Here is a 26,826-nt window from a genome sequence, read left to right as displayed (position 1 = left end):
AAATAAATGGAATCCAAATTGGAAATGAAGAAGTAAAGCTGTCACTGTTTGCAGATAACATGATACTATACATAGAGAATCCTAAAGATGTTACCAGAAAAGTACTAGAGCTAATCAATGAATTTGGTAAAGTAGCAGGATACAAAATTAATGCACAGAAATCTCTGGCATTCCTGTACACTAATGATGAATAATCTGAAAGTGAAATCAAGAAAACACTCCCATTTACCATTGCAACAAAAAGGAAAAAAATATCAAGGAATAAACCTCCCTAAGGAGACAAAAGTCCTGTATGCAGAAAATTATAAGACACTGATGAAAGAAATTAAAGATGATACAAATAGATGGAGAGATATACCATGTTACTGGATTGGAAGAAGCAATAATGTGAAAATGACTCTACCACCCAAAGCAATCTACAGACTCAACGCAATCCCTATCAAACTACCACTGGGATTTTTCACAGGACTAGAACAAAAAAATTCAAAATTTGTTTGGAAGAACAAAAGACACCGAATAGCCAAAACAATCTTGAGAACGAAAAACGGAGCTGGAGGCATCAGGCTCCCTGACATCAGACTATACTACAAAGCTACAGTAATCAAGACAGTATGGTACTGGCACAAAAAGAGAAAGATAAATCAATGGAACAGGATACAAAACCCAGAAAGAAACCCATGCACATATGGTCACCTTATCTTTGATAAAGGAGGCAGGAATGTACATTGGAGAAAGGAGAGCCTCTTCAATAACTGGTGCTGGGAAAACTGGACAGGTACATATAAATGTATGAGACTAGATCACTCCCTAACACCATACATAAAAATAAGCTCCAAATGGATTAAGGACCTGAATGTAAGGCCAGAAACTATCAAACTCTTAGAATAAAACATAGGCAGAACACTCTATGACATAAATCACAGCAATATCCTTTATGACCCACGTCCTAGAGAAATGGAAATAAAAACAAAAATAAACAAATGGACCTAATGAAACTTCAAAGCTTTTTCACAGCAAAGGAAACCATAAACAAGACCAAAAGACAACGCTCAGAATGGGAGAAAATATTTGCAAATGAAGCAACTGACAAAGGATTAATCTCCAAAATTTATAAGCAGCTCATGCAGCTCAATAGCAAAAAAAGGAACAAACCACCCAATCCAAAAATGGGCAGAAGACCTACATAGACACTACTCCAAAGAAGATATACAGACTGCCAACAAACACCTGAAAGAATGCTCAACATCATTAATCATTAGAGAAATGCAAATCAAAACTGCAATGAGATATCATCTCACACCAGTCAGAATGGCCATCATCAAAAATCTAGAAACAATAAATGTTGGAGACGGTGTGGAGAAAAGGGAACACTCTTGCACGGATGGTGGGAGTGTGAATTGGTACAGCCACTATGGAGGACAGTATTGATGTTCTTTAAAAACACTGGGCATATACCTTGAGAAAACCATAATTGAAAAAGAGACATGTACCAAAATGTTCATTGCAGCTCTGTTTACAACAGCCTGGAGATGGAAACACCCTAAGTGTCCATCATTGGATGAATGGATAAAAAAGATGTGGCACATATATACAATGGAATATTACTCAGCCATAAAAAGAAACGAAAGTGAGCTATTTTTGATGAGGTGGATAGACCTAGAGTCTGTAATACAGAGTGAAGTAAGTCAGAAAGAGAAAGACATACCCTATGCTAACACATATATATGGAATTTAAGAAAAAAATGTCATGAAGAACCTAGGGGTAAAACAGGAATAAAGAAACAGACCTACTTGAGAATAGACTTCAGTATATGGGGAGGGGGAATGGTAAGCTGTGACAAAACGAGAGAGAGGCATAGACATGTATACACTACCAAACTTAAGATAGATAGCTAGTGAGAAGCAGCTGCATAGCATAGGGAGATCAGCTTGGTGCTTTGTGACCACCTGGAGTGGTGGGATAGGGAGGGTGCGAGGATGGGAGACGGGAGAGGGAAGGGATATGGGAACAGATGTATATGTATAACTGATTGTCTTTGTTATAAAGCAGAAACTAAAAAACTAACAAATAAATAAATAAATAAATAAAGACTGATGTTGGCTGTGTGTTTGTCAATTATGGCCTGTATTATGTTGAGGTAAGTTCCCTCTATGCCTACTTTCTGGAGGGTTTTATTTTTTATCATAAATCAGTGTTAGATTTGTCAAATCTTTTCCTGCATCTATTGAGATGATCATATGATTTTTCTCCTTCAGTTTGTTAATATGGTTTATCACATTGTTTGATTTGCATATATTGAAAAACCCTTGCATTCCTAGGATAAACCTCACGTGATCATGGTGTATGATCCTTTTTATTTGCTGTTCGATTCTGTTTGCTAGTATTTTATTGACGATTTTTGCATCTACGTTCATCAATGATATTGACCTGTAGTTTTCTTTCTTTGTGACATCTTTGTCTGGTTTTTGTATCAGGGTGATGGTGGCCCCATAGAATGAGTTTGTGAGTGCTCCTGCCTCTGCTATATTTTGGAAAAGCTTGGAAAGATTGTTGTTAGTTCTTCTTTAAGTGTTTGATCAATTTTGCCTGTGAAGCCATGTGGTCCTGGGTTTTTGTTTGTTTTAAGATTTTTAATAACTGTCTCAAGTTCAGTGCTTGTGATTGGTTTGCTTATATTTTCTATTTCTTCTTGGTTCAGTCTCAGAAGTTTGTGCTTTTCTAAGAATTTGGCCATTTCTTCCAGGTTGTCCATTTTATTGGCATAGAGTTGCTTGTAGTAATCTCTCGTGATCCTTTGTATTTCTTTTTTTTTTTTGCTTTATAACAAATTTAATCAGTTATACATATACATATGTTTCCATATCCACTCCCTTTTGCGTCTCCCTCCCACCCTCCCTATCCCACCCCTCCAGGCGGTCACAAAGCACCGAGCTGATCTCCCTGTGCTCTGCGGCTGCTTCCCACTAGCTATCTACCTTACGTTTGGTAGTGTATATATGTCCATGCCGCTCTTTCACTTTGTCACAGCTTACCATTCCCCCTCCCGATATCCTCAAGTCCATTCTCTAGTAGGTCTGTGTCTTTATTCCTGTCTTACCCCTATGTTCTTCATGACATTTTTTTCTTAAATTCCATATATATGTGTTAGCATACAGTATTTGTCTTTCTCTTTCTGATTTACTTCACTCTGTATGACAGACTCTAGGTCTATCCACCTCGTTACAAATAGCTCAATTTCATTTCTTTTTATGGCTGAGTAATATTCCATTGTATATATGTGCCACATCTTCTTTATCCATTCATCCGATGATGGACACTTAGGTTGTTTCCATCTCCGGGCTATTGTAAATAGGGCTGCTATGAACATTTTGGTACATGTCTCTTTTTGAATTATGGTTTTCTCAGGGTATATGCCTAGTAGTGGGATTGCTGGGTCATATGGTAGTTCTATTTGTAGTTTTTTAAGGAACTTGCATACCGTTCTCCATAGTGGCTGTACCAATTCACATTCCCACCAGCAGTGCAAGAGTGTTCGCTTTTCTCCACACCCTCTCCAGCATTTATTGTTTCTAGATTTTTTGATGATGGCCATTCTGACTGGTGTGAGATGATATCTCATTGTAGTTTTGATTTGCATTTCTCTAATGAGTAAAGATGTTGAGCATCCTTTCATGTGTTTGTTGGCAGTCTGTATATCTTCTGTGGAGAAATGTCTATTTAGGTCTTCTGCCCATTTTTGGATTGGGTTGTTTGTTTTTTTGCTATTGAGCTGCATGAGCTGCTTATAAATTTTGGAGATTAATCCTTTGTCAGTTGCTTCATTTGCAAATATTTTCTCCCATTCTAAAGGTTGTCTTTTGGTCTTGTTTATGGTTTCCTTTGCTGTGCAAAAGCTTTGAAGTTTCATTAGGTCCCATGTGTTTATTTTTGTCTTTATTTCCATTTCTCTAGGAGGTGGGTCCAAAAGGATCTTGCTGTGATTTATGTCATAGAGTGTTCTGCCTATGTTTTCCTCTAAGAGTTTGATAGTGTCTGGCCTTACATTTAGGTCTTTAATCCATTTTGAGCTTATTTTTGTGTATGGTGTTAGGGAGTAATCTAATCTCATACTTTTACATGTCCCTGTCCAGTTTTCCCAGCACCACTTATTGAAGAGACTGTCCTTTCTCCACTGTACATTCCTGCCTCCTTTATCAAAGATAAGCTGACCATATGTCCGTGGGTTTATCTCTGGGCTTTCTATCCTGTTCCATTGATCTATCTTTCTGTTTTTGTGCCAGTACCATACTGTCTTGATTACTGTAGCTTTGTAGTATAGTCTGAAGTCAGGGAGCCTGATTCCTCCAGCTCCATTTTTCGTTCTCAAGATTGCTTTGGCTATTCGGGGTCTTTTGTGTTTCCATAGAAATTGTGAAATTTTTTGCTCTACTTCTGTGAAAAATGCCAGGGGTAGTTTGATAGGGATTGCATTGAATCTGTAGATTGCTTTGGGTAGTAGAGTCATTTTCACAATGTTGATTCTTCCAATCCAAGAACATGGTACATCTCTCCATCTATTTGTATCATCTGTAATTTCTTTCATCAGTGTCTTATAATGTTCTGCATATAGGTCTTTTGTCTCCTTAGGTAGGTTTATTCCTAGATATTTTATTCTTTTTGTTGCAATGGTAAATGGGAGTGTTTCCTTGATTTCACTTTCAGATTTTTCATCATTAGTATATAGGAATGCCAGAGATTTCTGTGCATTAATTTTGTATCCTGCAACTTTACCTAATTCATTGATTAGCTCTAGTAGTTTTCTGGTAGCATCTTTAGGATTCTCTATGTATAGTATCATGTCATCTGCAAACAGTGACAGCTTTACTTCTTCTTTTCCAATTTGGATTCCTTTTATTTCCTTTTCTTCTCTGATTGCTGTGGCTAAAACTTCCAAAACTAGGTTGAATAAGAGTGGTGAGAGTGGGCAACCTTGTCTTGTTCCTGATCTTAGTGGAAATGGTTTCAGTTTTTCACCATTGAGGACGATGCTGGCTGTGGGTTTGTCATATATGGCCTTTATTATGTTGAGTTAAGTTCCCTCTATGCCTACTTTCTGCAGGGTTTTTATCATAAATGGGTGTTGAATTTTGTCGAAAGCTTTCTCTGCATCTATTGAGATGATCATATGGTTTTTCTTCTTCAATTTGTTAATATGGTGTATCACGTTGATTGATTTGCGTATATTGAAGAATCCTTGCATTCCTGGAATAAACCCCACTTGATCATGGTGTATGATCCTTTTAATGTGCTGTTGGATTCTGTTTGCTAGTATTTTGTTGAGGATTTTTGCATCTATGTTCATCAGTGATATTGGCCTGTAGTTTTCTTTCTTTGTGACATCCTTGTCTGGTTTTGGTATCAAGGTGATGGTGGCCTCGTAGAATGAGTTTGGGAGTGTTCCTCCCTCTGCTATATTTTGGAAGAGTTTCAGAAGGATAGGTGTTAGCTCTTCTCTAAATGCTTGATAGAATTCGCCTGTGAAGCCATCTGGTCCTGGGCTTTTGTTTGTTGGAAGATTTTTTATCACAGTTTCAATTTCAGTGCTTGTGATTGGTCTGTTCATATTTTCTATTTCTTCCTGGTTCAGTCTCGGCAGGTTGTGCATTTCTAAGAATTTGTCCATTTCTTCCAGGTTGTCCATTTTATTGGCATAGAGTTGCTTATATTAATCTCTCATGATCTTTTGTATTTCTGCAGTGTCAGTTGTTACTTCTCCTTTTTCATTTCTAATTCTATTGATTTGAGTCTTCTCCCTTTTTTTCTTGATGAGTCTGGCTAATGGTTTGTCTATTTTGTTTATCTTCTCAAAGAACCAGCTTTTAGTTTTATTGATCTTTGCTATCGTTTCCTTCATTTCTTTTTCATTTATTTCTGATCTGATTTTTATGATTTCTTTCCTTCTGCTAACTTTGGGATGTTTTTGTTCTTCTTTCTCTAATTGCTTTAGGTGCAGGGTCAGGTTGTTTGCTCGAGATGTTTCCTGTTTCTTAAGGTGGGATTGTATTGCTATAAACTTCCCTCTTAGAACTGCTTTTGCTGCATCCCATAGGTTTTGGGTCGTCGTGTCTCCATTGTCATTTGTTTCTAGGTATTTTTTAATTTCCTCTTTGATTTCTTCAGTGATCACTTCGTTATTCAGTAGTGTATTGTTTAGCCTCCATGTGTTTGTATTTTTTACAGCTCTTTTCCTGTAACTGATATCTAGTCTCATAGCATTGTGGTCGGAAAAGATACTTGAAACAATTTCAATTTTCTTATATTTACCAAGGCTTGATTTGTGACCCAAGATATGATCTATCCTGGAGAATGTTCCATGAGCACTTGAGAAAAATGTGTATTCTGTTGTTTTTGGATGGAATGTCCTATAAATATCAATTAAGTCCATCTTGTTTAATGTATCATTTAAAGCTTGTGTTTCCTTATTTATTTTCGTTTTGGATGATCTGTCCATTGGTGAAAGTGGGGTGTTAAAGTCCCCTACTATGATTGTGTTACTGTCGATTTCTCCTTTTATGGCTGTTAGTATTTGCCTTATGTATTGAGGTGCTCCTATGTTGGGTGCATAAATATTTACAATTGTTATATCTTCTTCTTGGATCGATCCCTTGATCATTATGTAGTGTCCTTCTTTGTCTCTTCTAGTAGTCTTTATTTTAAAGTCTATTTTGTCTGATATGAGAATTGCTACTCCAGCTTACTTTTGGTTTCCATTTGCATGGAATATCTTTTTCCATCCCCTTACTTTCAGTCTGTATGTGTCTCTAGGTCTGAAGTGGGTCTCTTGTAGACAGCATATATATGGGTCTTGTTTTTGTATCCATTCAGCCACTCTGTGTCTTTTGGTGGGAGCATTTAGTCCATTTACATTTAAGGTAATTATCGATATGTATGTTCCTATTCCCATTTTCTTAATTGTTTTTGGTTCGTTATTGTAGGTCTTTTACTTCTGTTGTGTTTCTTGCCTAGAGAAGTGCCTTTAGCATTTGTTGTAAAGCTGGTTTGGTGGTGCTGAACTCTCTCAGCTTTTGCTTATCTGTAAACGTTTTAATTTCTCCATCCAATCTGAATGAGATCCTTGCTGGGTAGAGTAATCTTGGTTGAAGGTTTTTCTCCTTCATCACTTTAATTATGTCCTGCCACTCCCTTCTGGCTTGTAGAGTTTCTGCTGAGAGATCAGCTGTTATCCTGATGGGGATTCCCTTGTGTGTTATTTGTTGTTTTTGCCTTGCTGCTTTTAATATGATTTCTTTGTGTTTAATTTTTGACAGTTTGATTAATATGTGTCTTGGTGTATTTCTCCTTGGATTTATTCTGTATGGGACTCTCTGTGCCTCCTGGACTTGATTAACTATTTCCTTTCCCATATTAGGGAAGTTTTCAACTATAATCTCTTCAAATATTTTCTCAGTCCCTTTCTTTTTCTCTTCTTCTTCTGGAACCCCTATAATTCGAATGTTGGTGCGTTTAATGTTGTCCCAGAGGTCTCTGAGACTGTCCTCTGTTCTTTTCATTCTTTTTTCTTTATTTTGCTCTGCATCAGTTATTTCCACTATTTTATCTTCCACCTCACTTATCCGTTCTTCTGCCTCAGTTATTCTGCTATTGATCCCGTCTAGAGTATTTTTTATTTCATGTATGGTGTTTTTAATCGATGCTTGATTCATCTTTAGTTCTTCTAGGTCCTTGTTAACTGTTTCATGCATTTTGTCTATTCTATTTCCAAGATTTTGGATCTGGGAAATAGAATCTTGGATCATCTTTACCATCATTATTCTGAATTCTTTTTCAGGTAGACTGCCTATTACCTCTTCATTTGTTAGGTCTGGTGGGTTTTTATCTTGCTCCTTCTCCTGCTGTGTGTTTTTCTGTCTTCTCATTTTGCTTATGTTACTGTGTTTGGGGTCTCCTTTTTACAGGCTGCCGGTTCGTAGTTCCCATTGTTTTTGGTGTCTGTCCCCAGTGGCTAAGGTTGGTTTAGTGGGTTGTGTAGGCTTCCTGGTGGAGGGGACTAGTGCCTGTGTTCTGGTGGATGAGGCTGGATCTTGTCTTTCTGGTGGGCAGGTCCACGTCTGGTGGTGTGTTTTGGGGTGTCTGCGGACTTTTTATGATTTTAGGCCACCTCTCTGCTAATGGGTGGCGTTGTGTTCCTGTCTTGCTAGTTGTTTGGCTTAGGGTGTCCAGCACTGTAGCTTGCTGGTCGTTGAGTGAAGCTGGGTGCTGGTGTTGAGATGGAGATCTCTGGAAGATTTTTGCCGTTTGATATTATGTGGAGCTGGGAGGTATCTTGTGGACCAGTGTCCTGAAGTTGGCTCTCCCACCTCAGAGGCACCACACTGACTCCGGGCTCCTCAATTTGGGATGATGTCTTGTCTATTCATGTATTCCACAGATGCAGGGTACATCAAGTTGATTGTGGAGCTTTAATCCGCTGCTTCTGAGGCTGCTGGGAGAGGTTTCCCTTTCTCTTCTTTGTTCTCACAGCTCCTGGGTCTCAGCTTTGGATTTGGCCCTGCCTCTGCGTGTAGGTCGCCGGAGGGCGTCTGTTCTTCGCTCAGACAGGACAGGGTTAAAGGAGCAGCCGCTTCGGGGACTCTTGCTTACTCGGGCCGGGTGCGAGGGAGGGGCATGGAGTGCGGGGCGAGCCTGCAGCGGCAGAGGTCAGCGTGACGTTGCACCAGCCCAAGGCGCGCCGTGCCTTCTCCCAGGGAAGCCGCCCCTGGATCCCGGGACCCCGGCAGTGGTGGGCTGCACAGGCTCCCGGAAGGGCGGTGTGGGCAGTGACCCACGCTCGCACACAGGCCTCTTGGCAGCAGCAGCAGCAGCCCCAGCGTCCCACGCCCGTCACTGGACTCCGAGCTTTCAGTCGCGACTCGCGCCCGTCTGTGGAGCCCCTTTAAGCAGCGCTCTTAATCCCCTCTCCTCGCGCACCAGGAAACCAAGAGGGAAGAAAAAGTCTCTTGCCTCTTCGGCAGCCCCAGAGTTTTCCTGGACTCCCTGCCGGCCAGCCGTGGCACACCAGCCCCCTTCATGCTGAGTTCTCGCCGCCAGCCCCAGTCCTCTCTCCGCACTCCGACCAAAGCCCGAGCCTCAGCTTCCAGCGCTGCGCGCCCCGGCGGGCGAGCAGACAAGCCTCTCGGGCTGGTGAGTGCCGCTCGGCACCGACCCTCTGTGTGGGGATCTCTCCGCTTTGCCCTACCCAGGTATGTGGGGAGTTTCTTGCCTTTTGGGAGGTCTGGGGTCTTATGCCAGCGTTCAGTAGTTGTTCTGTAGGAGTTGTTCCACGTGTAGCTGTATTTCTGGTGTATCCGTGGGGAGGAAGGTGATCTCCGCATCTTCTCCAAGGAAGATTGTTGTGTCTCAGCCTGAGGGATCTGTGACTGGGAGCTCTCAGAATCAGACTGATCGATCCTTTGTATTTCTGCAATGTCAATTGTTACTTCTCCTTTTTCATTTCTAATTCTATTGATTTGAGTCTTCTCCCTTTTTTCTTGATGAGTTTGGCTAATGGTTTATCAATTTTGTTTATCTTCTCAAAGAAACCAGCTTTTAGTTTTATTGAAATTTACTATTGTTTGCTTCATTTAAAAAATATATATGATTTGATATTTACGAATTATTTCCTTTGGTTAACTATTTTTTGCTGTTGTTCTTCTTTCTCCGTGCTTTAGGTGTAAGGTTTGGTTGTTTATATGAGGTATTTTTTATTTCTTGAGGTAGGATTTTATTGCTATATACTTCCCTCTGACATGTGCTTTTGCTGCATCCCATAGGTTTTTGGTCGTCGTGTTTTCATTGTCATGTGTTACTAGGTATTTTTTGATCTCCTCTTTGATTTCTTTAGTGATCTCCTGATTATGGAGTAGTGTACTGTTTAGCCTTCATGTGTTTGTATTTTTTACAGATTTTTTCCTGTAATTGATATATAGTCTCATAGTTTTGTGGTCGGAAAAGATACTTGATATGATTTCAATTTTCTTAAATTTACAAAGTCTTCATGTGTGACCCAAAATATGATCTATCCTGGTGAATGTTCCAAGAACACTTGAGAAGAAAATGTTTTCTGCTGTTTTTAGATAGAAGGTCCTGTAAATATCAATTAAGTCCATCTTGTTTAATGTATCATTTAAAGCTTGTCTTTCCTTATTTGTTTTCATTTTGGATTATCTGTCCATTGGTGAAAGTGAGGTGTTAAAAATGCCCTACTAGACTGTGTTACTGTCTATTTCCCCTTTCACAGCTGTTAGCATTTGCCTTTTGTATTGAGGTGCTTGTATGTTGGGTGCATAAATATTTACAATTGTTATATCTTCTCATTGGATTGATCCCTTCATCATTATGTAGTGTTATTCTTTGTCTCTTATAACAGTCTTTATTTTAAAGTCTATTTTGTCTGACATGAGTATTGCTACCCCAGCTTTCTTTTGATTTCCATTTGCATGGACTGTCTTGTCCATTCCCTCACTTTCAGTCTGTATGTGTCCCTAGGTCTGAAGTAGTTCTCTTGTAGACAGCATATATATGTGTCTTGTTTTAGTATACATTCAGCCAGTCTATGTCTTTTGGTTAGAGCATTTAATCCATTTTCATTTAAGGTAATTATCGATATGTATGTTCCTATTACATTTTGCTTAATTGTTTTGGGTTTTTTATTGTAGATATTTGCCTTCTCTTGTGTTTCCTGCCTAAAGATCTTCCGTTAGCATTCATTGTAGAGCTGGATTGGTGGTGCTGAATTCTCTTAGCCTTTGTTGTCTGTAAAGGTATTAATTTCTCTGCTGAATCTGAATGAAATCCTTGCTGGATAGAGTAATCTTTGTTGTAGTTTTTTCCCTTTCATCACTTTAAATATGCCCTGCTACTCCCTTCTGACTTGCAGAGTTTCTGCTGACAGATAAGCTTTTAACCCTATGGAGTTTCCCTTGTATGGTATTTGTTGTTTTTCCCTTACTGCTTTTAATATTTTTTCTTTATATTTAATTTTTGATAGTTTGGGTAATATATGTCTTGGCGTGTTTCTCCTTGGATTTATCCTGTATGACATTCTGTGTGCTTCCTGTACTTCATTGACTATTTCCTTCCCCATATTAGGGAAGTTTTCAATTATAATCTCTTCAAATATTTTCTCAGTGTCTTTCTTTTTCTCTTCTTCTTCTGGGACCCCTATAGTTCAAATGTTGATGTGTGTAATGTTGTCCCAGTCGTCTCTAATACTGTCCTCAATTCTTTTCATTCTTTTTTTCTTTGTTCTTCACTGTGGGAGTAATTTCTACTATTTTATCTTCCAGGTCACTTATCCATTCTTCTGCTTCAATTATTCTGCTATTGTTTCCTTCTAGAGAATTTTTAATTTCATTTATTGTGTTGTTCATCATTGTTTGCTGCTCTTTAGTTCTTCTAGGGCCTTCTTAAACATTTCTTGTATTTTCTAGATTTTGTATCATCTTTATACTGTTACCCTGAATTCTTTTTCAGGAAGCCTGCCTATTTCCTCTTCATTTATTTGGTCTGGTGGGTTTTTACCTTGCTCCTTCATGTGCTGTGTGTTCTCTGTCTTCTCATTTTGCTTAACTTACTGTGTTTGGGAGTCTCCTCTTTGCAGGCTGCAGGATTGTAGTTCCCTTTTTTTTTGGTGTCTGCCCCCAGTGACTAAATTTGGTTCAGTGGGTTTTGTTGGCTTCCTGGTTGAGGGGCCGAGTGCCGGTTTACAGTTGGATGAGGCTAGATCTTATCTTTCTCATGGACAGGACCATGTCCGGTGGTGTGTTTTGGGGTCTGTGACTTTATTATGATTTTAGGAAGCCTCTCTGCTATGGGTGTGGTTTTGATCCTGTCTTGCTAGTTGTTTGGCATAGTGTGTCCAGCACTGTAGATTGCTGGTCATTGAGTGCAGCTGGGTCTTAGCATTGAGATTGAGATCCTTGGGAGAGCTTTTGCCATTTGATATTACATGAAGCCGGGAGGTCTCTGGTGGACAAATGTCCTGAACTTGGCTCTCCCACTGAGAGGCACAGGCCTGACTCCAGCTGGCCCTCCAAATCCCTGTCAGCCACATGTCTCAGAAGAAAAGGGAGAAAAAAAGAAAGAAAGAAAAAATAAAGTAAATAAAATAAAATAATTTAAATAAAACATAACTATTAAACATTTAAAAACAATTAAATAGTAACAAAGAATAAAGAAAAAAAAAAGAAACAACCAAAGAAGAGAGAAACCAAACCAAAAAACAAATCCACCAATGACAACAAGCACTAAAGTATATACTGTACAAAAGAAAACAAAAAACAGACAGACAGAGAGAATCCTTGAACAAATGGTAAAAGCAAAGCTATACAGACAAAATCACACAAAGAAGCATACACATACACACCCTTCAAAAATGATAAAAGATAAAAATTATATGTATATATTAAATAAAAGGAGGAATAGAGCAAGCAAATCAATAAACAAATCTACCAATGATAATAAACTCTAAAGACTAAACTAAGATAAACGTAAAACCAGGAACAAATTAGATTCAGAAAACAAACCCCATGTCTACAGTTGCTCCCAGAATCCACTGCCTCAATTTTGGGATGATTCATTGTCTATCCAGGTGTTCCGCAGATGTAGGGTCCATCAGGTTTGTTGTGGAGATATAATCTGCTGCTCCTGAGGCTTCTCGGAGAAATTTCCCTTTCTCCTCTTTGTTCACACAGCTCCTGGGGTTCAACTTCTAATGGCCCTGCCTCTGCCTGTAGGTCACCTGAGGTTCTCCGTTCTTCACTCAGACAGGACGGGTTAAAAAGCAGCTGATTAGGGGGCTCTGGCTTACTGAGACCGGGGGGGAGTGAGGGGTATGGATGCATGGCAAGCCTGAGGCAACAGAGGCCAGCATGACGTTGAAACAGCCTGAGCCACACCGTGTGTTCTCCCAGGAAAGTTGTCCCTGGATCACAGGACCCTGGCAGTGGTGGGATGCACAGGCTTCCAGGAGGGGAGGTGTGGATAGTGACTTGTGTGTTTATACAGTCTTCTTGGTGTCTGCAGCAGCAGCCTTAGCATTTCATTCCCATCTGTCATGTCTGCACTGATAGCCGTGGATTGTGCTGGTCTCTGGAGCTCATTTAGGTGGTGACCTGGATCCCAGCTCCTTGCACACCATGAAACAATGGTCTCTTGCCTCTTAGGCAGGTCCAGACCTTTTCCTGGACTCCTTCCAAGCCAGCTGTGGCTCACTAGGCCCCTTCAGGCTGTGCTCATGCAGCCAACACCAGTCCTCTCCCTGGGATATGACCTCTGAAGCCAGAATCTCAGCTTCCAGCCCTCAGTCGCCCTGGCGGTTGAGCAGACAAGCCTCTCAGGTTGATGAGTGCTGGTCGGCACTGATCCTCTTTGTGGGAATCTCTCCACTTTGCCCTTTACACCCGTGTTGCTGCACTCATCTCTGTGGCTCTGAAGCTTCCACCCCACCGCCACCCGCCATCTCCACTAGTGAAGGAGACTCCTAGTGTGTGGAAACTTTTCCTTGTTCACAGCTCCCTCCCAGAGGTGCAAGTCCCATCCCTATTCTTTTCTCTCTTTTTTTTCTTTTTTATTTGCCCTACCCGGGTACGTGGGGGAGATTCTTGTCTTTGGGGAACTCTGAGGTTTTCTGCCAGCATTCAGTAGGTGTTCTGTAGGAGTTGTTCCACATGTAGATGCGTTTTTGATGTATTTGTGGAGAGGAAGGTGAAATCCAGGTCTTATTCCTCTGCCATCTTTAAGTCTCTACGAGAAATTATTCTTAAGGCACAGACTCAGATGTGTCCAGTGTTTTTCAAATTCTACCAAACATAGAAATAGAAATTAATACTAATTCTTTATAAACTGTTCCAAAATATAGAATAGGAAAGAATACATACAAATTAATTTTATCAGGCCAGTATTACCCTGATACTAAAACTAGAAAATTACATCAAAGTAGAGAAAACCACAGACCAAATCTTTTACAAATACAAATTCAAAAACTTCCAACAAAGTACTAGCAAGCAGAATCCAGCAACATATAAAATAAATTATATACCAAAACTAAGTGAGAATTATCTCAGATACTCAAAATTGTTTTAACATAAGATATTTCTTTAATGTAATATTTAATATCAATAGAATAAAAAAAAAAGAAAATACCACAATGAACTCTGGTCAATATTCTATAACAATCTAATTGAGAAAAGAATATGAAAAAGCATAGATACTTGTATATGTAGGCCTGAGTCGCTTGGTTGTACACCTGAAACTAACACAACTTTGTTAATCAACTGTAGTACAATATAAAATATGTTAAAAATAAATAAGGTGCTTCTACCAGTCCAGAAACAAACAGAGAAGATTTGGTACATATATACAATGGAATAATACTTAGCCATAAAAGGAATTAAATTGGGTCATCTGTAGATATATGAATAGACCTAGAAACTGTCATACAAGGTGAAGTAACTCAGAAAGAGAAAAACAAATATCATATATTAACACATATATGTGGAATCTGGAAAAAATGGTACAGATGAACCTGTTTGCAAGGCAGAAATAGAGAGATAGATGTAGAAAACAAATTTATGGATGCCAAGGGATGAAACGGGGGTGGGATGAATTGGGAGATTGTGATTGACATATATACACTAATACATATAATATAGAAAACTAATGAGAACCTGCTGTATAGCACAGGGAACTCTCCTCAGTTCTCTGTGGTGACCTAACTTGGAAGCAAATCCAAAAAAAGAGGGGGTATATGTATACATATAGCTGACTATCTTTACTGTACACAACATTGTAAAGCAACTATACCCCAATTAAAAAAAAGTATAAATGAAGAAGTAGCTCTTTAATTAAAAGGGGCAACTATGCAATATACTTTGACATCCAAATTAACCAGTCCTATTAAGATAAGCATAAAGTGTTTCTAGTAAGGCACTGTGTTTCTGAAGGAGAAAAATAAATCAATATAGTTCTGCAATAAATATTCTGGAGTGACAAAAATGTCGATAATCAATATCTCATATCAAACTAAAAAATAAGAAATACTGACCAACAAAGAGTTTTATTATGTATTAATCTATGCAAATAAAAGACTATACTACAAAGCTACAGTAATGAAGACCGTATGGTACTGGCACAAAAACAGAAATATAGATCAGTGGTACAGCATAGAAAGCCCAGAGATAAATCCACATACATATTGTCACCAAATTTATGACAAAGGAGACAATAACATACAATGCAGAAGAAAAGAGAGCCTCTTCAATTAGTGGTGTTGGGAAAACTGGACAACTATGTGTAAAAGACTGATATTAGAACACCATGTAACACCATACATAAAAATAAACTCAAAATGTATTAAAGACCTAAATGTAAGACCTGATACTATTAAACTCTTAGAGGAAAACATAAGAAAAACACCATTTGACATAAATCACAGCAAGATCTTTTCTGACCCACCTCCTAGAATAAAGAAAATAAAAACAAAAATAAACAAATGGGACCTAATTAAACTTAAAAGCTTTTGCACAGCAAAGGAGACGATAAACAAGATAAAAAGACAACCCTCAAAATGGGAGACAATATTTACAAATGAAGCAACAGACAAAAGATTATTCTCCAAAATATACAAATAGCTCATGGATCTCAATATCAACAAACAAATAAACAAACAACCCAATTTAAAAATGGGCAGAAGACCTAAATAGACATTTCACCAAAGAAGGGATACAGATGGCCAAAAGGCACATGGAAAGATGCTCAACATCACTAATTATTAGAGAAACACAAATCAAAACTACAATGAGGTATCACCTCACACCAGTCAGAATGGGCATCATTAAAAATCTACAAATAATAAATGCTGGAGAGGGTGTGGAGAAAATGGATCAGTTTTGCATTGTTGGTGGGAATGTAAATTGATACAGCCACTATTGAGAACAGTATGGAGGTTCCTTAAAAAACTAAAAATAGAACTACGATATGACCCTGCCATCCCACTACTGAGCATATACCCTCAGAAAGCCATAATTCAAAAAGACACGTGTACCAAAATGTTCATTGAAGCACTATTTACAATAGACAGGACATGGAAACAACCTAAGTGTCCATTGACATATGAATGTATAAAGAATATGTGAGGTATATATATATACAATGGACTATTACTCAGTCATAAAAAGGAATGAAATTGGGTCATTTGTAGAGATATGGATGGATCTAGAGTCTGTCTTACAGAGTGAAGTAAGCCAGAAAGAGAAAAACAAATATCATGTATCAATGCATATATGTGGAATCTAGAAAAACGGTACAGATGAAAATATTTTCAGGGCAAGAATAGAGACCTAGATGTAAAGAATGGACATGTGGACATAGCGGGGGAAGTGTGGGTGGGACAAATTGGAAACTTAAGCTTGACATAAATACACTGCCATGTGTAAAACATACAGCTAGTGGAAACCTGCTCTGTAGCACAGATAGCTCAGTTTGGTGCTCTGTGATGACATAGATGGATGTGATGGGAGGTGGGTGGGAGGGAGTTTCAAGCGGGAAGGGATATAGGTACACATATAGCTCTTTTACTTCATTGTACAGCCAAAACTAACACAACATTGTAAAGCAATTATATTCCAATAAAAAATAAATAACAAAAAAAGAAGAAAAAAAAAACAAGATAATTTGAAGGTGGTTAATATAAGACTTTTCCCCAAATATGAAGTGGATTTAGGGAAACTACAAGCAATAATACCATAATAACAGGATATCTTTCACCACTACGAGGTTTGAAATGATGAAGGGAAGAACAAGTTATTGGGATTTTTAGAAAAGTCTCATAGAGAGATGTCACCTTGGGAGGACCAGTTCCCTTTTTTTTTTTTTTTTTTTTTTTTTTTGCGGTACACAGGTCTCTCCCTGTTGTGGTCTCTTCCGTTGCAGAGCACAGGCTCTGGACGTGCAGGCTCAGTGGCCATAGCTCACAGGCACAGCTGCTCCATGGCATGTGGGGTCTTCCCGGACTGGGACATGAACCCATGCCCCCTGCATCGACAGGCGGACTCTCAACCACTGTGCCACCAGGGAAGCCTAGGACTAGTTCCCTTTATCTTATTTTTTTTCCAATTTTATTGAGATATAATTGACATATAACATTTTATAAGCCTAAGTTGTACTATATAATGATTTGATACATGTGTATTCTCTGAAATAATTACCACATTAAGCTTAGTTTACATCCAACACCTCACATAGTTACAATATTTCTCTTTGTGATGAAAACTTTTAGAGAGTCACTTCACTATCAAAGAGACTGTAGGAAGGGAATGGGGTGGACGAATAAATACTCTGAATTTACTATTCTCCTTCCTCTAATTTTGTACTGGGGCTCCCCATTGATAAAGGCCAACTTCAAGCAGAAGGCAAAGAAGCAGACAGATATAGTCCAAACAGGTAGGTGTTATAGAGAAGAAATACTGAGAATGGATTGGAAGTGTAAATGTAAGATATCCAATACAATATTTATATGACATTTGGTTGTTTATATCTTGAAAAGGGCAATATTTGCATTTCACCAATGAAAGATCCTGATAGGTATACTCTACTTTTGATTGTATTTTCATTACAACCCCATTCAGCCATTATCAGTCACAGTCCTCAAATAATGTTTTTGCTTTCCAAAAGGGCAGATGATGATAAACTTATTGGTAATCTTCACATGAATAACATTGGTCAGTAAAATTACCCACCAAATTTCTGATGAAATCTTAAAATCATCTTTGAGGCTTCCTTTATCTTTATGTGCAGATCTTTCTAACATTTTTACCAAAATGTTTTTGTTGTCTCTAATTCCTTCTTTCTAGACAAACTTTTCCTTCTTTATCTAAATTATTTTAGACTCCCAGTTTAAAAAAATGGGAATTATTCTAATGACTTTTTCATCTTATTCAGAATTCACCACCATCGCAGCTTTTTAAAAACTCCCATACTGGAGTGTTTAACATTTCTCTAATGTCCCCCAGTCTTTCTTACATTTACTCAAAAAAATAGCTCTACTTTATACACTTCTAGTACTTTAGAAGGTCTTCCTGGTGCTTTCTGGTGTCATCCGCTACCAAAATGTATACCAAGTCCCTAAAGGCCTCACAGTTTTCAATTTCTACAGAGATGATTTTCAGATAAAAATGGAAAACACTTTTACTATATGTTATGGAAGAACAAATGAAATATCATTCATGTGTTTATTATACTTTCTGTGTAAATCTCTAGTTGTTAATTACAAATAGATTAAAATGTGTTTTGTACATTTTAGATGAGGGATCTTATATAAACATTCAGCTGCCTCTGATTGGAATCTTCTTACAAACACTATTTTGTTAAAATAAATTTACACATTGCAAATTAAATTATTTTACTAACTATATGTACTAGGTATTACTGAATGTACCTCAATAGCCAATGTGTTTTAAGTGACCAATCATTTGCATTACATTTATTGGTGACTCAAATCTCTGACTTGTGCTTCTTATGAAGTACTATATTCAGATTTGTAATTCAAATTGAAAATCTTTTTAAAAATTTTTTTAAATGTAGAATGTTTGTTTTCCAAATATATAAAATGGTTAGATTTTGCCAAACCATATATCCCCAAATTAAAATATTAGAAATATCTGCTACTGAAGTCTTCATTCTGACCCATGGCTTACGTAACAAGTGCCATGAAATCTATGGGGGAAATATCCTGTGCTAACACCTTGAGATGATTAATCATGTTTACAATGCAATTCTGTAATAATTATTTTACAAGAACATTTATTCATAAGTTGATGTCCTGTTTTAATAGCTTATTAATAGCTATTTAATAGCTTATTAAACTATCAAACTCACACACTTGAGTATTCACGTTAATTGCTCTCTCTGTTACTTAGACCCAGAAAATCTTCTTCTATGTAGAATTATACTCTTTGTATAGCACTCGTATCTATAAATGAAGATATCCTATTCTAGCCAAAAGGAATACTAATTCTTACTACAAACAAAAGTGAACTGATTCTAACTTTAAGTGGACAAGCTCAGATATTAACATTCAACAAATTTTACAACTGTTTCTGATTTTCTAATGGCACAGTGTGATTCTGAATTTTTAAAATGGAACCACAAACTCTAAAAAAACTATTAAGATGTTGCAAAGGTTCAAGTCAAAGCCAATTGCTAGAGCTCATGATTCAGTGGGGATATGAATGTCTTTGTGTCAGAAGAAATTTTCTTCTTCAATTCATTTTCTTTTTCTTAGAAGGGTAGTCAAATGTCAAGTGCTTTATCTAAAGGCATCTGTGTCTTCTACAAAAAAAAAAGTCCAAATTTTTTCTCTAACTTTTAGAACTTTTTTTCTTCTTTTTGTCAAAAACCCATTACCCTTTCTCATTTGTCAGTTAACGTTCTTGGTATGAAGTTCAGTCATTGCAAAGGCATCCATAGTTACAGAAAATCAAAGAGTCTGTAACCAACTATATTGTACAATCCACGATTGAACTCCTGCTTTGGACATAGCCACTGTGATTTGGATTATTAATGCATTATTTTTCATGTACTTTTCCCCAAGCAGTATGTTTGTTGAGATATAAGAGATATTAATCTATTTGCTACTTTAATTAAAAATACCAGGAGACTCCTGAAGGTTTGCCTGGGAAGAAACAGATTTCCTTTCTGCCTTAATGCATATTTTGGGGGTTGACATTTTAAGAGCTGCTTTTGGTGATTTTTCCCATGAGGTAAACAAGAGGATTAAGTAAAGTAGCTTCTGACTGTAATTGGTCTGGTTTAGACACTTAAAATATGCATATATATATATGTATGTATATATATATACATACATATATATATGTATATATATATATATATATATATATATATATATATATATATATAGAGAGAGAGAGAGAGAGAGAGAGAGAATCAGAGACAGAGAGAGAGAAAAGTTTTTGAATTCCATTTATTCTATTATTAATGTCACATTGTGATCTACCAAGAATGCTGTACATAATATAGTTTATAAAGTTAATTTTAGTTGCTATGCATGGACACCAGTAACATAAAACAGATGCTCAAAGGAAAGGGAACAAAAGAGAAAATCTAAAGAAGCAGGGGAAAGAAGGGAAAGAGACCAAAAAATTGTTTCCATGGGATTCTGGTATGACATTTCTCTTTTTTTTTTCAGGTAAACTAAGCCTCCTAGTATTTAAAAATTTCCAGAATTTCTGGCCATTCTTAACATTTGGGGAACTAGCACCAGAGAAAGTGTCTACTGCCTGCCTTTTAGGTGTTACTGGCACAGGACCTCAGCAGCTGGCAGACTTGCTATCCTCTTTGTTCTTGATAAATCCTCTGAGGAATATACATGGGGAAAGTCAGCAAAAGCTGTTCTGCTTTCTAGTAAAACATATGAGGGTTCCTGTGGGCTTCTCTGTTTCTGAATAGGTGGCAAATAAAATTGCCAGAACTAATGCCAAGTGCTTTATGTCATTCAGAATTCCAAAGAAAATCTTGGCACATCTAACTCTAGTCTTTCCTACCCAAATTCACCCAAATGTAACACTTCCAACACCCCCTCAATATCTTCCAAATTCTAAGCACTGTATTTAGAAGCCTGGAATCACGACAAAAAGAATGCTTATGTCCCACAGCTGACAAAATCCTGTACCTCATGAGATTGATAAGTTTTCTGTTGAAGAACTTGTAGAATATAGACCATGAACACACATACAAAATATACACACAGGCTGTATTAGGAGCACTCCGTTGAGTATAAAACACAGAATTTTTCTTTGTGCAGAAAAGACATAAAAAAAGACAAAAATTTTATTACAAACACTTTTGTAAATTCAAGTGGTATTAGTCATCAATAGAGTGGGGCCATTTTACACTGCAAATAGCACACACTTCCTTTCCTTATTTAACATGTTTTATTCTTAATAATTGCTCTGAGAGTTTGCAAGATTATTAACACAATATAATTTTTAATAAAAAATACCACCATGCAGAGTGACCTTTTTAACACTTCATTTACAAAACTAATTTTGTCAAAGTGTATTTCCAATTTTTAATTTTGAAAACTTCTCATCTATCATAATATATTTTTAAAATATTTTCAATTACTTCAGTTTGGAACATATAGTAGGTATTCACTGAATAAAAGCATTGATTAAGTTTGATCCCATTTAAAAATTTCAACACAAGAAAAAAAATAGCTTTTCCCCCCAGTTTTATTGAGAAATAATTGAATGCATAAGTTTAAGGCATATAGCAGGATGGTTTGATTTACAAATATTTTAATGCGATTATTGCAACAATTTCAGCTAAAATAAACAGCGTTTGAAGAAACAATTATTCCAAGATTTATAAAGAAGTGTATTTTAAGGGGGAATATGAACATTTATAGTCATCAATTTGACTTTATAAAGTAAATGTAATTTTACTTCCTTCATATTTATTTTTACATAAAGGGGAATATAATTTTTCTTTTCAGTGGAACAAAGAATTTGTAGTAGGTGTTGAATCAATGAAGAAAAGCCCAAAAGATCACAGTTGTACCAATTTTCCCTACTAAAAAACTCAACACGAAGACTGATAGTCACATTAGTAATAAGCATGTCTTTTATATGACATGCAATATGAAGAACAACAAAAGTTAACATAGAAATTCAGACTGTGTAGGTAAAATGATACATGGTATATAACGTGAGAAGTTAAAATACATTCGTGCAGAGTTATTTCTTCAAGTTTTTCTTCTTGGAGAATGAACAAAAACTTGAGGAAGGAACCTCAACATTTTGCTACAGAACTCTATTTTTTCTTCCATATTTTTAAATTTATTTTTTACTTTTTAAATTAAAGTATAGTTGATTTATAATGTGTTAATTACTGATATACAGTAAAGTGATTCAATTACACATATATATGCATTATTTTTTGAATGTTCTTTTCCATTATGGTTTATCATAGGATCTTGAATATAGTTCTCTGTGCTATGCAATAGGACCTTGTTGTTTACCCATTCTGTATATAAAAGTTTACATCTGCTAAACCTAACCTCCCACTCTATCCCTCTTCCAACTCCCTCCCCATTGGAAACAACCAGTCTGTTTTCTATGTTCGTGATTCTGTTTCTGTTTCATAGATAGGTTCATTTCTATCTCCAGCATTTTGTGACAATGACAATATAGGGAGAACTGTGTGCAGGCAGTGTAGTTGTGTGGGGAAGGATACCAGTCTACTGAAAGACCATACTTTCTTACTCCATGCTAGAAATTATACAAATTGCTTATTTGTAAGCTAACAACTTTAAGTACTTAAGCTCTGTAGATTGATTCTAATTCACCTCTTGAGCATATCTGACATAAATAATTAATGATTTATTATACTTATTTTTCTTCCTGCTCTATTATTCATATCAGTTGTTACCCTGAATACCAGGGAATTTCAGAACATACTTTGATCATTATGGCTCATAGAGTAAAACTTCAGTTGGCAACATAGGATCAGATTTATGAAATGTGAGACCTGGAAGCATTCTGACAGGTCATGTCAAATGTATAATGCATTTGCAGATGAGGAGATTAGAGCTCAGAGAGGCTAAATAAATGGGCTAAAGGCAAGACTAAAGCCAACTAGTCTATAAGACTGACCTTCGAGAAATTATGTCTTTCAATGAGAGTTTCTTCTTGGGTTTGAGAATGTATGTGAGGAAAAGGCTAGTATAATTAAGTTTGCAGTAATATTAATGTGTGTATTTTATAGAATCAGAAAAGCCTTGTGACCATGCAGCCTAGATGACTAGGCTTTCATTTCTACCCACTTATAATGTGAAAAAAATAATCCAGAAACCTGAAGTGGCTATTCTAATGTGGGATAACTTGTACTTCAGAAAATGCATATTATCATAGACAAAAGGAATATTTCTAATAATTAACGTTTCAATTAATCAAAAATAAATAACTATCCATATCTGCATGCACCTAATTACATATCTTCAAAATGTGTTAGTCAAAAACTGATAGGGTTAGTGATGTCTGCAAGATGGTGAACTAAGAAGCTCAAGGTTCATGCTTTCCCTGGAAACATTAAATAAATAACAAAAAAACTGAATACAAAATTAACAGGGTGAAGTAAGTCAAACAGAGAAATACAAACATTATATGTTATCACTTATAGGTGGAATCTAAAATCAATACTAATGAATCTATTTACAAAACAGAAACAGTCTAACAGACGGAAAAGAAACTTATCATTACAAAGGGGAAAGGGAGAGGGGAATAAATTAGGAGTATGAGATTGAAAGATACAAACTACTATGCATAAAATAGTTAAGCAACTAGGATTTACTGTATAGCACAGGGAACTATATTCAATACCTGTAATGACCTATAATGGAAAAAAATATGAAATATATATATACATCTGAATCACTTTGCTGTACACCAGAAATTAACACAATATTGTAAATCAACAATATTTCAATTTAAAATACTTAAAAAGAGTTCTGAAAATCATGCAAAGGTCTTCACCAATCAAACAAACACCCAATAAAGAAAAAGCTACATTCAACATGGTAGGAAACTTTATATTGCTTTTAATTCATCTTGCCACATACCCGTCTTGAGGTGGTACAGGGTGGTTTGGGGGAAGGAGCAACATGATTCTTAGTTCACTTCTCTGAAACAAAGAGAAAATTGCAATGTTCTAACTTGTCTGCAGGCTTCCTGAGTAACAGAACACTATGACACTTAACTTGGAGCTCAGATAGTCAAAAGCAGCTGGAATCTCAGGCTAGTGGAAGACAAAAGAATCAACAGCATGATTCATGAATGCCACAGGGAAACTCAGTCTCACAGACAAAAGGATAAGAGATTACTCATTAATATATGCAAGAAAACAGCTAAAATTCTGTGTAGAAACAAAGGTAAGACCCTTAGGGAAATTAAGACATTTAAAAGCAGAAATGTTTAAGGAGAATTGGGAAAAAAATGCATACGTGTATATACCCAAAGAAGGCACATGCACATAATATACAGAGAAAAACTAAAGCCTTCATGTCTGACATATAGGTGAAAATCTTCCCCTTCATGGAACCAGTCTCCAAAGACAAGAGGAGCTGTTTTTTTTTTTCAAATATTCAATATTCAATAAAGATCACAACACAAAGAAACAGAAAAACATAACCCATTATAGAGACATATTAATCTCCATAAACCATCAATGAAAAAGCACAGGCTTCATATTTACCAGACAAAAACTTTAAAACAACTGTCTTAATTATGCTAAAACACCTAAAGGAAAACATAGACAAAAAAACTAATTGAAATCCAGAAAACAACATATGAACAAAATCAGAATATTGACAAAGAGATAGAAATTACAAAAAGAGCCAAACAAAAATTCTGGATTTGAAAAATGCAATAACTAAATTGAAAATTTTACCAGAAAGGTTCAACAGTAGACTCAAACAGGCAGAAGAAAAAAAGTCAATACACTTGGTGACAAGTCATTTGCAATTATGTATTTGGAACAGCAAAAAGAAAAAAAAGTGAATAAAAGTGAAAAGATCTTAATGTGACACAATCAAAAAGACAAATATACACATGATGGAAGTCCAGGGAGGAGAATAGACAAAAGGGAAAATCATGTTTTTTAAAGAATAACTGCTGAGAACATCCAAAAATTGAGGAAAGACATAGCTATGCAAACACAAAAAGCTCAAGGAATACCAAATAGCAAAAATACAAAGAGACTTGCACTGAGACACATTACAATCAAGCTGTCAAAACACAAAGATAAAGAGAGAACCTTGAAACCAGCAAGAGGAAAGAGACTCATCATGTAAAAGGGATACTCAATAAGATTATCAGTAGATTTCTAAGCAGAAACCTTTCAGGACAAAAGACAGTGGGATTATACACTTAAAGTACAGGAATTAAAAAAAAAGAAAGAAAGAAAGAAAGGAACTGCCAACTAAAACTTCTATATGTGGTAAAACTTTCTTTCAAAAATGAGGAAAGAGGGCTTCCCTGGTGGCACAGTGGTTGAGAGTCCGCCTGCCGATGCAGGGGACACGGGTTCATGCCCCAGTCTGGGAAGATCCCACATGCCATGGAGCAGCTAGGCCCGTGAGCCATGGCCGCTGAGCCTGTGCATCCAGAGCCTGTGCTCCACAACAGGAGAGGCCACAACAGTGAGAGGCCCGTGTACCACAAAAAAAAAAAAAAAAAAAAAATGAGGAAAGAAATAACTAATTTTCAGATAAACAAAAGCTGAGAGAGTTGGCCTGCCCTATTAGAAATACTAAAAGAAGTTCTTCAAGTGGAAATGAAATTGCTTAAATGCTAACTAGAATGCAATAAATATAAACTTTCTGAATAAAGGTAAATAAATACAACAGCAAATATAAAAATTAGTATTATTGTAATTTTGGTTTATAGCCCCATTTTTAATTCTTCCAAAGGATTTAAAGTAAAAGCACAAAAGTAATTATAAATCTATTTTAATCTAATCTATTTAATTAAATAAAGGTATAACTTGGACCTTAATAACATAAAGAAGGGGGTGTGAACTGTAAAAGTATTTGTTAATGTGATTGAATTTAAGATGATATTAGTTTTAAATAAATTGTTATAACTATAGGATGTTATATATAATACCCATTGTAGCAGCAAAGTATCTTTAGAATATACACAAAACAAGATAAGAAAAGAATGAAAATATGCCAGTACAAAAAAGAAATTACCTGATCACAAAAGAATGCAGTAGGGGAGGAAGTAAGAGACAAAAAAATGCTGTAAAATACACAGAATACAAATAACAAAATGGAAATATTAAGTCCTTAACTATCAATAATTTCATTAAATGTAAATGGATTTAACTCCTCAATTAAAAAACAGATTGACAAAATTAATTAAAACAGGAACCCAATACATGCTCCCTACAAGAAACTCACTTTAGATCTAAGGATATGCATAATTTCAAAGTCAAAGAATGAAAAAAGATATTTCATGCAAACAATAACCAAATAAGAGCAAAGGTGGGTTTTCTAATATTAAAAAAAAAAGACTTTAAGAGAAAAAACTCTTACAAGAGACAAAGAAAAACATTATAGATAATGATAAAAGAATCAAGTCTCCAAGGTGTTATGATGATTATAAACACACATGTACCAAGCATCAGAGCTTTTAAGCATATGAAATAAATTGACAAAATAGAAGGGATAAATAGACAACTCTACTAAAATAATAGGAGACTTCAATATCCACTTTCAATTGTGAAAAGAACAACCAGACATAAGAAGAATATGGAAATAGAGGATTTGAGTAAAACTACAGAGCAATTAGACCTAACACACCTACACAGAATAATACCCAACAAAGGTAGAATATATAGTCTTCTTAAGTGCACGTGGAATATTCTCCAGGATAGATCACATATTAGGCCACAAGACATATCTTGGTTTTTTTAATTGAAATTATATGAAATATAATTTCTAATCACAGTGGACTAAAATTAGAAATCAACAACAGAAGGAAAACTGGAAAATCCACAAATATGCTGGAAATTACACAATACACTCTTAAACAATCAAAGAGTCAAAGATATCACTAGAGAAATGTCAAAACTCCTGAGACAAAGGAAAATGAAAACACAACATACTAAAACATACGAGAAGCAGCAAAAGCAGTGTTAAGAAGGAAATTCATAGCTGCAAATATTTACATTATAAAAGGTCTCAAATCAGCAACCTAAGTTTATTCTTT

Source organism: Mesoplodon mirus (genome assembly GCF_964341445.2).
Source record: "Mesoplodon mirus genome assembly, chromosome: X".
NCBI classification, from domain to species: domain Eukaryota; kingdom Metazoa; phylum Chordata; class Mammalia; order Artiodactyla; family Ziphiidae; genus Mesoplodon; species Mesoplodon mirus.
This window is presented reverse-complemented; position numbering follows the sequence as displayed.